This window comes from Pleurodeles waltl, chromosome 8 (assembly GCF_031143425.1).
Source record: "Pleurodeles waltl isolate 20211129_DDA chromosome 8, aPleWal1.hap1.20221129, whole genome shotgun sequence".
NCBI classification, from domain to species: domain Eukaryota; kingdom Metazoa; phylum Chordata; class Amphibia; order Caudata; family Salamandridae; genus Pleurodeles; species Pleurodeles waltl.
In genome coordinates, this window is record NC_090447.1 from 632,687,150 (window position 1) to 632,702,706 (window position 15,557).

A 15,557-nucleotide genomic window follows, 5' to 3' on the forward strand; every position below is an offset into this window, starting at 1 on the left:
AGTGGTTGGATAGTTAGAATACTCCTGGAAATGCGTCCAAGGGTGAAGAGCGATAAATCGTGTGAGGCTGGCTACCGAAATAACCGAGCTAGTTGAGGGAACGATGGGAGTGAATAGATTAGAATCCTATACAGAAGATGAGCTGAGGTACTTGTGTCCGAGGATTACAAGAGAGGTGGGCAAGATAATTCAGAAATTTGCAGATCTAGCAGACAAACAGGACATAGAGATTGAGAGAACAAAACACTTGAAAAGGAGTTACAGGTTAGATTTCGAGGCAAAGGATTTTGAACACATGAGGTCAGCAGGGATAAAAGCAGATCTAAAAGAATTATTGCAGAGTGCTCAGATTTGGGGAGCATTAGAAAAGTGGGAAGGCAGATGGGCAAAGACGAAGGATAAATGGAAACGAGATTCACAAGAAGGATCTGAAGGTGTTCAGAAAGAAAAGGATCCGGTAAATTTTTTACCGATGAGGGAAATTCCAGGGGGGCAGTTTGTTCATTTCCCATGGCATAGGAGTGATATTCTGTCATTCACAAATGATTACCCAAAACTGAGAGAGAAACCAGTTGAGTGGTACCAGCAGACAGATAGATTTGTGAAGTTTTCTAAGTGTCTGTGAGAAGACTTGAATACTTTGTTGGAAATAGTGGTTCCAGCTGACTTGTGGGTTGAGTGTAAAAGAGCAGTGGATTGGCCGACGAGTGAACCAGAAAGGGATAAAGTTACGGGTGCACCATCACCTGAAGTGATGAAACATTACTATAATGTGATTGAGTTCCTGAAGATGAGAATTTCGCCTAAAAATATTGACTGGCAGAAGATTGACAGGACAGTGCAGGAAGTGAAGGAGTCAATACATATTTAGTATGAGAGATTGCTGAAAGCGTTCCTGGAGTACAGTGGTAAAGAAGCAATCGAGCCAAAAGACATGTTGCACTTTGTGTTCAGGTTCGTCGAAGGATTGAGACCTGAAATAGGCCAGATGATTAAGAGTCATTTGATTTGTTTGCAAACGAAACCGATTAATGAGGTGTTGCAGTATGCAAAATACTGTAGTGATGATAGTGAGTTGAAGCAGAAAAAGTTGAAGGAGAAAGAGATGGTGATGCAAATTAAGGCAGCTCAAATAGGAGTGCAACGAGCTTTAGTGCAACAGATACCGCAGCAGCAGGGAACTGTCATATTCCAACCTCAGGTGAGAGGTAGCTGTTGTGGAGTCAATATCATTCGTGGTCCGGATTTGAGTACTGTAGTGGTTCAAAATGATGTGCAAGGAATGAAAAAGATGTTACCGTGTCATCTGTGTGGAAACATGGGACACTGGAAGCGGGAATGTCCGTTGATGGTGCAGGATGGTGTTGTTCAGCAAGGTGGTGATGTCAATACATTCCAAACTGTGAAAGTCCCTAGAATGAAAGGACTTAATCCGAATGTTCAGAATCAAGTGCAGAATTTTCAACCCATGCAGCAGGTGCAAGTGCAGTGTGCACAAATGACACAGTTTCAACCAATGCAGCAGCAGGTTTCTATGCTACTTAGCCAGCAAATGCAGATACCTCAAGCCCCGATGGAACAACAACAGATGATGTTTACACCGCAGGTCACAGGTCAGAGGCAAGACAGAAGTAAGGACACAGTGTACCAATTCCCGTTATATAGTGAGAATGAAATAAACGATGAATGGATGAGTATTAGTTTGGATGAAGAGCCATGTATGCTTGCAGTGTCCTTTGAGGTAGATCAGAGAGGACCTTTTGTGAAGGGAAAGGTGATGGGTCACAGAGTCTCATTCTTAGTGGACACAGGAGCTACACGCTCTACAATGAGAAGTGCAGAAGTTCCGAACTTACCTCTATCATACAGAACAGTTCAGGTTGTGAGAGTAGCAAACAGACAGTTTGTAAATCCGATGACAGATCCAGTAAAGGTTGAGATTGGCAACTTCCAGGGATTGCATAAGTTTGTAGTTTGCGACTCAAGTTCAGTATCCCTACTGGGGAGGGACTTGTACAAGACCAAATGTTCCATTAGTTGTTCGACTGCAGGAATAGAGGTTCAGACTAAGAGTGATGATGAGGAAGAACAGACACCTGAAACTGAGAAGGGAAATATTAACGAAGAGTACCTGTTGATTGATTTTTTCCCGATGTTTACGGTGAAAGAATTGCATGCGGATTTGAAGGGAACAGTAAAGGAGAATGTGTGGGACCTCACAGGTAAAGAAGTGGGCTTGATCAAGGGAGCTGAGATGATTAAGATTACTCTGAAGTCGAATGTAGTGTTTCTGCCGCTTCCACAGTATTACATGGCACAAGATGTTCTGATGAAAGTGGTGCAGATAATTGGAGATTTTCTGAAACAAGAAGTTTTGAAAGAAGTGTTGAGCAGTCCATGTAATTCACTGATAATGGGCTTCAAGAAACTGTGTGGAAAAGTGCGCATTGTGCAGGACTTGCGAAAAAGTGACTGACATGGTGGTCAAGTGTCGTCCTGTAGTGCCGAACCCAGCAGTGATACTGTTTCAGATTCCATGAGATGCAGAGTGGTTCACAGTGGTTGACTTGTCACAAGCTTTCATTTGTGTGCCTCTTTATGAGGATAGTCAGTTTCTTTACAGTTTCAAATTCCTAGACAGAGTCTACAGCTGGTGCAGACTTCCTCAAGGGTATACGGAGTCATCTTCTCCGTTCAATCAGATCCAAAAAAATAATTTGGAGTCATTAGAACTACTGTACCCATCAAATCTAGTACAGTACATTGATGATTTGCTAATGGTATCCAGGACAAGGGCCGAGTGTAAGTATGACTCAATTGCCCTGTTGAATCATTTGGGAAAGTTTGGACATAAAGTGTCACCTTTGAAATTGCAGTACTGTCAGAAGTCAGTGAAATACCAGATTGAGAAAGGGTCGAGCAGAATCTCCAGAGAAAGGATTACAATGATACTACAGAGAAGCCCTCCGACTTCACAGAGAGATGTCAGAATGTTTCTGGGAATGGTAGGTTATTGTCGTCAGTGGATTCCAAATTGTGCTGAGACTGCCAAATCATTGCAGCAACTTCCATATAAGGAAGTTACTGACCCCATTACGCTAGATGAAGATCAGATGAAGGCGTTTACTGATTTAAGAGAGGGTTTGTGCAGAGCTCCAGCATTTGGAATGCCTGATTACATGAAGCCCTTCACATTGTTTTGTCATGAACGTAATGCTTGTTCATTGTCTATCTTGACACAGGTCCATGGAGGTGCTTATCGCCCAGTAGCCTATTTTTCAACTACCTTGGACCCAGTTGCAGCAGCTTTACCAGGTTGTCTGCGTGCGGTTGCCACAGTTGGTCAAAGCCTGTCACAATGTGAGGGAGTAGTGATGGGATACCCTTTGACGGTAATGGTACCTCATTCTGTTAAGATTTTACTGACAAGGACGAAAACGCAGTATTTGACTTGGTGCAAGACTGACAAGATATGAGACGAGCATACTAGGTGCTCCAAATGTAACATTGAAAAGATGTACTGTGTTGAACCCGGCAACATTACTTCCAAGTGATACTACTGAAAATGAAAAGGAGGAAGACATTGAGCATGATTGTCTTGAAGGTAACTGAACTGTGTACAAAACCAAGGCCTGATATCAGAGATACCCGACTGGAAAAAAATGATCAAATTGTCTTTGTTGATGGCTCATGCCTCAGAGATGGCACAGGGACATTGAGAGCAGGATATGCTGTATGCACAATCACAGGTACATTAGAATCTTCCTGGCTTCTAGGTGTATATTCTGCACAAGTAGCAGAATTGGTAGCTCTTACTAGAGCGTGCCATGTTTCTGCGAGGCTGAGAGTCACAATCTATACTGACAGCCAATATGGATTTGGAATTGTTCATGATTTTGGTCAATTGTGGTCACGAAGAGGTTTCCTGACCTCTACTGGTACACCAGCAAGAAATGGCGACAGGATAAAAAAATTGTTGTATGCAATACAGTTACTTGAAGAAATTGCCGTGGTGAAATGCAGTGCGCATCAAAAGGCACAAGATTACATCTCATTGGGAAATGGATATGCAGATCAAGTCACAAGGTTTTGTGCATTGAGCTGTATATTTGTTCACAGACAAGTGGGAATTAATGTCAGAAGAAGATAACACATGTACAATTTTGCACTGAAAGTGATCGATACTCTGGAAGAATTGAAAATATTGCAAAGTTGACAAGGAAGAGAAACTTCTCTGGGCAAAATTGAAATGTGTCCAACGTCCTGATGAGATTTGGGTTTCTGAGGAGGGTCAGATGGTCCTGCCCAATGGTTTATTGTCACAAATGGCCAGGTATTATCATGGCCAGGCACACATTGGGAGGAATTCCATGGATAGATTTTTCAACATCGACTAGTTTAACCCTAAGTTCAGGCAGGCAGCAGAGGCAGTATGTCATCGCTTTATAATTTGTCAGAAACTAAACGTGGGAAGAGGGACAGTGGTGAATTTGAGCCACATTGGAAGAGCAGGAGGTCCATTCAGCCGAATGCAATTGCATTTCATTGAAATGCCTGCGTGTGAAGGTTTGAGGTATGTGTTGGTTATTGTGTGCATTTTTAGTCACTGGATTGAATCATACCCCACAAGAAGGAATAACAGTCTCACAGTAGCAAAGTTGTTGCTTAGGGAGTTGATACCACATTTCGGGTTCCCATTCTCTTTAGAATCAGATAGAGGAACTCACTTCAATAATGAGGTGATTATTATTCTTATGTGCAGCACTAAACATCGAGCAAAAGTTGCATTGTAGCTATCGCCCTGAAGCATCAGGACTGGTGGAACAGATGAATTGTACCTTGAAATCAAGAATTGCAAAGATGTGTGCAGCAACGAATTTGAAATGGCCAGATGCATTGCCTTTGGTATTGATGTCGATGAGAAACACACCTGACAGGAAGACAGGGCTGTCGCCCCATGAGATCCTCATGGGCAGAGCAATGAGATTACCAGCAGTTCCAGCCAAGCACTTGTAAACATTACAGATGATATGGTGTTGGACTACCTCAAGGGTCTAGCTGATGTGGTACGTTCTTTCTCTCAGCAGGTGCAGGCCACCACCCTGCCACCCATCCATGATCCAGGGCACAAACTGAGAGCCGGTGACTGTGTCGTTGTCAGAAAGCATGTTCGTAAGACCTGTTTGGAGCTGTGTTGGAGGGGTCCTTCTCAGGTGGTGTTAACAATTATGACAGCTGTGAAGTGTGCAGGACTCCCGAACTGGATACACGCGACCACATACAAAGAGAGTGGTATGTCCACCAGATCATGAAGAAACGTTGTTGAGAGCACCAACAACAGGGAAACAGGTTGCCGCACCTGAACCAGAAAAAGAGCCAATAGAGCCTGAAGTTGAACCAGAGCTTGTGGAAGATGGTTCCATTACCCCTGTAAGAGACAAGAGAGAAGAATTACAGGAGGGTGCAGAAAAAACAATCTTGACGGATACAGCAGGAGAGCCTAACTCAGCAGAGGTTCTCCCAGAAGCAGACGGTGCTAAAAAGCAGACAGAGCAAGTGCCAGACCAAGAGAGGGAAAGAGTTTAGACGGGTCAAAGTCAAAGTGATCCGACTCCTCCTAAGTCCATTGCAGGTTCATCAAGAGAAAACACCATAGAGAAAGAAAAGGAGAAGAGTCCAATCTTGAGAAGAATATTGACAGAAGGAACAAGAAAAGGAGATAATTGGCCTGAATCGCAGATTGGGAAGAAAAAGGAACTGGTCATAAATGAAATGATGAAGGAAGAAGTGGATACTACGAGAAAAGAAGAATTGAGTGAAGGAGAACTAAGTGGTGATCGAAAGTTGAAAAGAAAGAGAATAGCAAGTCAACGCTACGTAGGTCCTGAATGGGCATATGCAAGTACCAATGAATGGCATCACAAGTTCATGTCTTTTTGTTTTGATAGAGAAGTTCCGAGTCAGTACTTTGAAGTAAACTGAAGGTGAGCAAGAAGCTGATTTGTTGAGCTGATCTTGTGAAAAAATCCTAAAAGAGACTGTTTGAAAATAAAATTGAAACAGACGTTGATAACCTGATTTGACACTGAAAATCGGATGTGACAAGCTGCTAATCGAATTTGACAAAGGAAAAGGGTTCCTGGATGTGAAACTGAACTGTGCAAGAAGAATTTTTCTTTATTTTAGATATTACTGCACTTTATCTAAGAGTTACTTCTGCTTTCTCATTCTTTACAGATCATGGCTGAGCTAAATAATCAAGATAGAAATATTGGGCGCTGTAGATACATGAGTGTTGGATTGGCAGTTAGGTGTGGAATAATGTTTACAGTGATGATTGTGGGAATGTCTGTTCATGATATGTAAAGAGCTACTATTACTTCTGATCCTGAAACTGCTACCCTAACAGCTTTAGAGAGGTTTAAGTTAGATGATAAATATTTGCATGACTGTACTAATGCTCAAGGAGAGCTTTCTTCTAATGTTTTCTATCGCTTATTGAGTGAGTATGTTGAAACAATGGATGTGAGGAATTGTCTTGTGTGTACGCAAATTCCTTTATCAGTAGAAGAAGGGGTTACATACCATAGTCTTCCACTAACGTATGTAATAAGCTGTAGTTTGCTACTAACAAGGTTCTATAACCAAGAGTATGTACAGTATTTTTATTCCAACCACAATGTCGTGTTCTCATTTGTTCCTATTATTAGATATCTGAGTAAAATAGCTAGAGAGCATGCTATAGTGCTAGTTAGAGGATTATTGGAGCCTACATTAACATTTGGGAGAGCTTATGTGCATCATAACAACCTAACGTGCTTGCTTACACCTTTAGAGAAAAGCTTCATAGGGCTTACTGATGATAGGAGAAAAGCACTAAAAGAGAAATTAGAAAAGGGTTTAGAGAAAATGACGTACAAGAATGATTATGCTTACACTGCTATTAAAATGCAAGGGAAATTAGCATTACATGCATTACATGTAGGAAAGCTTTGAATATATAGACCAAATCAAGCACTGACAATTTATTTGTTGGTACGAGTGAATGTAGGCATGCGTTTTTGTTTCAGAGTAAGTGGACCTTTATGTTGAATGGTCAGGACCCTGCTATTCCTGGGATTTATTATATTTGTGGACTCAATGCTTGTTACCATCTTCCAAGAGGATGGTATGGGACATGTTATTTGGAGATAGTTTTACCTAAAATTTACCAGATAGATGACTTAAAGAAGTTTCCGAAATTAACTGAATTACATCATAAGCGACAGAGGAGGGAAACCTCTTCTGCAATTGTGGGAGATATCTTTGGTGCAGTGATTCCTTCAGTGGGAGTCATTCTGAATTCGATCAAGATACGAAAGTTGTCTACTATTGTGGATAACATGCTGACAAACTTTAGAGGGGCCATACTCCTGATAGATACTGAATTAGACGCGTATAGAGCTATGACGCTTCAAAATAGGCTTGCTTTAGACATTCTTTTAGCGAAAGATGGCGGAGTCTGTAAGATGATTAATGGTAGGCATTGTTGTTCCTACATTCCGGACAATGATAGGGAAATAAGAGACTTACTCACTAATCTGACTAACTCAAGTAAGGATTTAAAAGAATCTAAAGAACCAGGTGTTTGGGAAAAAGTTGGAAAAGGATTTGCTTTAGTAGGAAATTGGTTTAGTCAAATTTGGAATGGGGTATTATTAAAAATCATACAGGGAATATTAATTGTGATTGCTTGCATATTTGGAATATGGGGTTCATGTAAATTATGTCAAAAGATAAAACTGAAAAGATCTGAAAATAATCAGAGGAGGGAAGAACGAAATAGGGAAAGGATTTATAGGGAAGATTTGAGGAGGAGACAAAATACAGCAGAAACAGAATTGTGAAATGATGGGGAAAAGAAAGGTGTGATGACATATTTAGACATCAGAGGAGGGATTGTTGAAGCAGATATGCTAATTAGAAACTACTAATGAATGTTTATGTGTTTTGATTAACAAAACGTTCATAGAGAAATTAATTTTAGAGAAAATACTGTGCACGTCTGAAAATGAGCCCACAAAGAATGGCAGCCACTTATAAGAATTCGTGCTAAATTAAAATGCGATAAACAATGCGTGAAATAATGAAAAAATGTAATAATAATGTAGTAATGTGCCATAATGAGATGTATAATCTATGTTTTGCATTATATTGTAGAGTTAACTTAGCCGAAGTTGTGGCCTAGTTGCTAGGCCTCATGCAGAAGCTGAATTATTAGAGCATGCTGGAGGAAAGCGACCGTGTTAAACTAACCTTGACCACTTTTGTTAATAAAATCTGCTTTGCTAGAGTTTTCTGCAATGTACCAACAAACAAGAGATGATTGAACTGAAAATGTAACTAAATGTGGTGTAAAGGCAGACTCAATGTACTTTCCCAGTACTCAAACAATAGAGACACTGACTGGAGAAGAAGATGCAACATTTTCGATACCTGATGAGCCGGATGATGAGGACATCGTACAGTGAACTAATCAATGAACTGTGAACGGCGTAATATTAGAATTCATAGATTTGTTAAATAAAATTCATTGGTGAGAGTAATAACTGGTGATTCATTGACCAATTAGGAATTAGGGGGATGGGCTGAAAAACTCTAATAAAAAGCAATGACAAAGGGGTAAAACTTCAGATGCAAGGGGAGAATTGATGACTTCAAGAGACGCAGTTCGAGATTCTGTTATTGGGCTTATGTGCTTGAGAGCCTGATGCGTTGCTGATCAACTGATAACCTGAAGACGAAGACTGACTTTGTTGCTGATCCATTCCGTGGATAGGTAGCTATGACAATGTGACTGATTTCACGTTTTACTCTCTCTGCTTTGGTCAGAATGCAGATTGACAGTTCTCCTTCAATTCGTGAGACTTTGGAGGAGAAATCCAATATTAAAGAGGAGTTGAATACTTTTATTCAAGCCTCTGTTCAACAGGCAGTGTCTGCCTCATTCAATAAAATTACAAAGAACTTGGAAAATTCTGTCATTAAAATTATGTCCAAGACAATGTTGGCCCATTCTGCGGGGGAAAGCAGAAAGCGCCTGGCAACAAATGTTCAACCCAAAAAACATAAGGTGGCGCTATTGGTTGGTGAGGTTTCTTCACGCAAGGCAGAGGACGCGGCTCCTCACAAGCCTACTTCCAAGGAGGATAATATAAATGAAAAACAAAAAACTTCAGCCAAATATTCATCAAAATCTGAACATAATTCTTCCCCTATTCTGGTCTCCTCCATTCTAGATACAGACGATGACTTGGTCAGTGTGGATTCAGATGATGATGCATCTGACAAAGACAATGATGGACTTTTAGCTCCCCCTGCTAAGAAATCAAATACCTCTCATCAGGACGACCCCAAACTTATAGTTATATCTGACTCTGATGGGGTGCCTATGTTTGACCCTTCTCATATTCACCATCCTAATTCTACGGAGTGGCTTCCCACTGATGATGTGGGTGATTATGTTTCCTCCAGATTACGTATGCCACTGTACAAACAATCTAGATCCAAATTAAGATCGGAATGACCCTATTCTTCTTTATCCCACAAAATTACGCTCAGTCCTTCTATTGATCCTGCGATTGTTACGTTCTTTTCCAAATTCGACAAAGACGCTCGCAAAGGTGTAGACAAAGCTTGGTCCTCCTGTCAGGACAAACTTTTAGACGTGTTTGGTCCTCTCACACATATTTTTGATCTGGCAGAATCAGCCACTCTGGATAATGCTTCTATAGATCCTGAGGAACTGTCTGGAACCAGGTGAGTGTACATTCTTGCATCCCTAATCCCATTGGGGACCGTCTTTGGTATTTTCTCCCAAAATGGTTGTCACTATCAGCAGACCCGTGGGTTTTAAATACAGTTCAAGGTTATGTTATCGAACTCTACTCAGAACCTTTTCAATCCTCCTTTCCTCTTTCCCCAAAGTTCTCACAAGACATGTTCGACCTCATTTCGTCAGAAGTACAGTCGCTTCTATAAAAACAAGCCATTGCTCTTTTGTCTTCCCGACTCCTCAGGTTTTACCAGCTTTATCTTCTTGGTTCAAAAGAAAAACAAAAAGATGCATCCAGTGATCAATCTCAGGTCGTTCAATCAGTTTGTAGTATACTGTCATTTCAAGATGGAAACAATCTTGCATCTCAGAGACTCCCTTCACCAAAACGACTGGATGGTTTGTTTAGATCTACAAGATGCCTATCTATCCATACCTACTCATCCAAATTACACGAAATTTCTACAATTTCAGTGGCTAGGCCAATTTTTTCACTTCACGTCCCTTCCTTTGGGACTTTCTTCAGACCAAATTAATGAAGACGGTTGCAGGTTTTCTCAGAGCTCAGGGTGTAAGACTTATCATCTACCTGGACGATATCCTTCTAATGAACCAGAATGCCCAATCTCTTCAATCCCAGATTTCCCTTACCTGCTCTCTCCTAAACGATCTTGGTTTTGTTCTCAACAAAGAGAAATCTCAAGATTTTGACGCACATTCAGCGAAAACGTTGCCCCGTATTTAAACTTTGATGCCCAAGCCCGCGGACGACAAAAGTCCGCTGTGTGCGTCATTTTTTGGATGCGGCAACCCGCCTTGCGTTAATGATATGCAAGGTAGGCTTTCCTGTCCAAAAAATGACTTAAACGGGCGTGCGTCGTATTTATGCTTTCGGGCAAAAAGGACCCAGGGCTGGGAGGCGGACCCGGAAAATGACACACAGCCCGATTTGTGTAAAAAATTAACGCCTGGATCAGGGCAGGTGTTAAAATAGGGCAAACACACCTGTATTTAATCAGAGCACACAGAAGCAACAGCAGAGCAGCAGAGCAGCAAAAGGGAGACATGGAGGTGCTTCTCATCCAGCGTGCACGCAGACGCAGAGCCCAGCAGCTACAACAGCAGCTACCACAACACCAGCAGGGATCCCAAAGGCAGCGCAGAAGGCAGGAGAGGATATTCCGTCCTAGAACACCCTTCATGGCCTCAGGGAACAAAACATCATCCAGAGGTACAGGTTGAACTGGCAGGCCATTCAGCAGCTGCTGCGAAACATTGAACCGCAGTTGCCACCCACTTTGCTGACACGTGCACCATCCCAACAGAAACCAAGCTGCTTGCCGTACTTCACATGCTGGCAAGTGGCTCTTTTCAAACAACTGGTGCCCTGGTTGCCGGAATATCCCAACCATCATTCTCTGCCTTTTTGCCCAAAGTACTTGATGCCATCATTGGACTTACACCCTGCCACATTTGCTTACCTACCACACTGCAGAAGCAGCAGGAAACAAAACAGGGGTTCTACCTCATTAGTGACTTCCCTCACGTCCTTGGTGAAATCGACTGCACACATGTACGCCTTGTGCCACCTGCTGCAACTGAACGCCTCTACCGCAACAGGAAGCACACACACTCTATCAATGTGCAGGCCATAGTCGATCACCAAAGATTGATCACCAACATCGTGGCAAAATATCCTGGGAGTGTCCATGACTCATTCATCTTCCGTCACTACACCATCAATGAACACTTCCAGAATGGACGGTATGGCAATGGACTACTTGTTGGTAAGTACAAAAACCTACTTATATACGCACTGCACAGCAACCCTCTAGGACACACAACACATACACCACAACAGCAACATGTGAACAGGAACACACTGAGGTCGTGACATCGCTAGCTATGTTTCTTAGGTCACCATTGAACCTGTCACACATCGGAAATTAGTGTACAGTCTAATGTTAAGACGTCAAAGATCACAACGTGTGGAGTGGGTTGCCTAAATGTCACCTTGCAAATTGTAAGTGTCCCAATGACGTTTACATTAATCCATTGCATAAGTCTAAAGGTATGGGATGTCAAGGGTACATTGATATGAACGTGTTAACAACACTGTCAAAATAAATCTGTGTATGGAACTATCATCTTACCCCCAGTAAAGACACATGGACACCTGTATCACAGGTCAAAATGCTAGGGAGGGCACACTGTACTGCAAATCCCAAAACATACTGCTGACAAACGGTCAGCAGCCAAACACTCGTTCAGCCAAGGAAAAAACACAATGCAGATGGTACATCCTACAAGCCTAAGATGCGACATAATAACACAAAAGAGTCACAGACAACACAAGACAACTACTGCCATGAAAGTTGATTTCAATAGGGCTAGCTACATCAACATGATCCTATTCATTTTCTCTTGCAGCTGATCAGGGGTATGGCATCCAGCCATGAATAATGACACCTATTGGCAACCCGAGTACTGCAGCAGAGCGTGCCTACAATGACGCACATAGGAGGACACGCACCATAGTTGAGAGGACCTTCGGCATCCTCAAGTCAAGGTACCGGTGCCTCGACATCACTGGTGGTAGCCTCCTATATTCCCCGGAGATGGTCTGTAAGATCATCCTAACATGTGCTATTCTGCACAACATTTGCATCAAAAGGAACATTCCCTCCTGGAACCAGAGCCACACATGCCTGAAGAGGAGGAAGAGGAGGATGCTGGCCTGCAACATGAGGGGGAACTACAGAACACGGCCGCTGGTATACGCAGGCGGCAACATATTGTGAAGAATTTCTTTTAAATGTAATCACCATCACCACTTTAATGAACTAATTTAAATAAACACCTATAATAATCACCATATCATGGTCTGGCTAATCATTTTTGCACACCTTCATCTCTAACTATCAGAATAAGAGTGTTGCCTCATGGAACATTGCAGATATACCGATTAGGACACTGAAAATCCCAGAGCTAATGTGATGTGTAACATACAATGGTCACATACACACACACTGTAAATTACATATATCATGTACATTTCTCCTTTGAAGGCCAATAGCAGACAGTAGGCACATTTCAGTTATCTACTGCACAGTTGATATGTCACATTACCCAGAGACAGATTTGTTGTGTAAGTGCCATTTATTGAAAAGTGCTGTAGTGCTATCTGTACATTGTCCATGATTGTGAGTCCATTAGAGTGACATCTTACATTGTGATCCTACACAAGGCGTTACGGAAATGCTTTGGTGATGCTGGGGTGATGTTTCAGACAGTGCAGAGGGACAGGATTTGGCAATGAGTAGGAGAGAGACAATCACTGGGCAGGCTGACAAGATATACAGTGGTAAGCAGAACAGTCATTAAGTAGAGTTGTTGCAAGACTGTCATGTTACAAAGCGCAGGACCTTGGTAATTGTTGGCCATGTGGCAGGGACTAGTGCTTCCGGGTACTTTTCCGTGTGAAGGTGATCTGTTCCATGTCTTCTTCTACTGATGTGTGTGTTGCCTCCTCTGTTCTTGGTGGTGGTGGTTGTGAAGAGGCAACACACATCTCAGCGTTAGAAGACGTGGAGTCAGACATCCCGGTCGCTGCTCCCTGTGAAGGTCTTAAGGGGAGTACTGCAGCAAGGAGGATCTGCTGGTTCTTGAGAATAGCAGCCACATCACGATGGTAGGCAGCCAGGTCAGCCCTGAGGGGTTCAATGTTGCATTCGTGCACGCATTAACAGGATTGCTGTTGTAGGTGTTGGGTTAACTGTATTCCAGCTGTGCTGATTTCCTTCTGGGTTTTTTGCTGTTCCTGCAAGATAGATGTTAGGGCTTGCATAGCTGCTGCCTGATCTGCAGATGACATCAGGCATGAACGCACCACCTCTAGGCTGGCTGCCATAGTTTGCATCCCCACCCGCACCTCCTTGGCCAGCTCCTGCTGTACCCCAACTACAGTTCTCTCAAAGCTGGTGCCTGTGTCGTCTGAGTCCTCAGCTGTATTGGAGCTGGCAGGTCTTACAATTGGGGTGGTGGGTGGATCCTCTGCAATGGTTGCTTGTTCTGTGCTCCTCCTTGTGACTGAAAGTGGGGTCTGGAGGGTTTCAAGGACCTTTTGGATAGTCTCCTGGGGAATGTTTATCAGCTCGTCATCCATGTCATCAGGGTAATCTGGGACAGGCATATCCGCAGGAGATCCATCTTCCTCTGCAATGAAACAGGGTACAATTAGTGTGTCTGTGTTGTGGCATGAGTGATGTGACATGCCTGCCTTGTGATGAATTCACATGGTGATCTTGTTTCATGTTTATTGCTCCAGTCTTTCAGATGGGCATTCTCCCAGGCCTATGGCCCAACTGCATGTCACATGTATGTTATTAAGTTATTAGACTTGTCGGCATCATCTCTTCTAGGTGTTGGTTTTGTCCAAATAGTGAATTGCCACCTTCTTGTCCTACTCAACCCTCCGTCTACATCCATTCTCATGGTGAGACCTTTCACTGGCTGTGGGTGTTCTGATGGCACTGGCAGCACACTTAACAATCTGGACCTGCCCCAATCTCTGACCTTTCACATCCACTTAAGTGTATTTGACATGTAGCATATCCTATGCATAGCAATGTTATGGCACGATATGGATGTTGGCATTGGTAATGTGTACAGCTGATGTTGGGAATGTGTGGTACATTGGATTGCCCTGATAATCGTACCAGTGTCCTATTTCCTCCTCTGACTGTGCAGGTGTATGTCATTGACCAGTTACATTTGTCCCCCCCCTCAATGCTGTTGTCTGAGCAGTATGACATTTGGGATGTTACATTGTGACCCAGGCACAGGATGGACCCTGACATATGCAGCATGGGTATGTCCTTAGTGATGTGTAGCTCCTATTGTTGTTTACATTGGCTGATGTTTGCAACAACTATGGGCATTGACATTTGACAGTACTGGGGCCTTTGTCTTTTTTCAGGGGATTGTTGAAGTTGTCATCCTCAACCCTTTAATTTAGGTGTGTATGATCCATGGGGAGGTTACTGCCATTGGCTACTTGAGCTGCACACAGAGCGGAAGTGGTAGTGGCAACTGTTGTCGCAGTTACATTCCAGTTGTCGGTATGGCTAGAGGTTGTTAAGAGGGCCCTAGTTAATGTGGGGGGGTATGGTGGCTGACGTGTGCCGGGATGTCAGTTTGACGTTGTGGCCTTCCCTCCTGGCGTGGAATTCCCTTTGCTCCATCGTTGGCATGGCAGCATGCCCCCATGGGACTGTTGTTGGTGTAGTGTAATGGTGTGCCCCAGCTTCTGTCTGTGCAGGCCATGCCCCCATGCCGTGCCCCTTTACCCATGCCTCTCCATGTATATGATGACTTACATGCAATGTGTAGTAGGTATTCACCCCCCCGGTTGCAGTTGACATTAGTGCATTTTAATTCCCCATGCGACTTACCCTGCATGTGCGTTGTCTCCTGGTAGTTTGCGCTGTCCTGTCCTCGAATCCCTGTGAAGATCTCCTCAGGGATGACGGCTGCGACCATCTCTTCCATGTGGTCCAGGGCCTCCTGGTGTGCTGGACTCCCACCTCCAGTCTGCAGTGCTGCCTTCCTGTTCCTGGCCATCTTTTCCTTTGTCCTGCGCTTGCAGTCATGCCAGCGTTTCTTGCACTCAATGACTGTTCTGCGTACTTCTACCACACTGTTCATCTGGTCAACAATTTGTTGGCATATGGCCTCTCTCCTA

General features: G+C 43.1%; 1 protein-coding gene across 1 annotated transcript in view; it reads right to left on the reverse strand.

The window, feature by feature from the left end:
* The window catches only part of SMPX (small muscle protein X-linked), a 275,875-nt gene that overhangs the window by 158,432 nt on the left and 101,886 nt on the right, over positions 1-15,557 (reverse strand). The gene's annotated exons all lie outside the window — the stretch shown is intronic.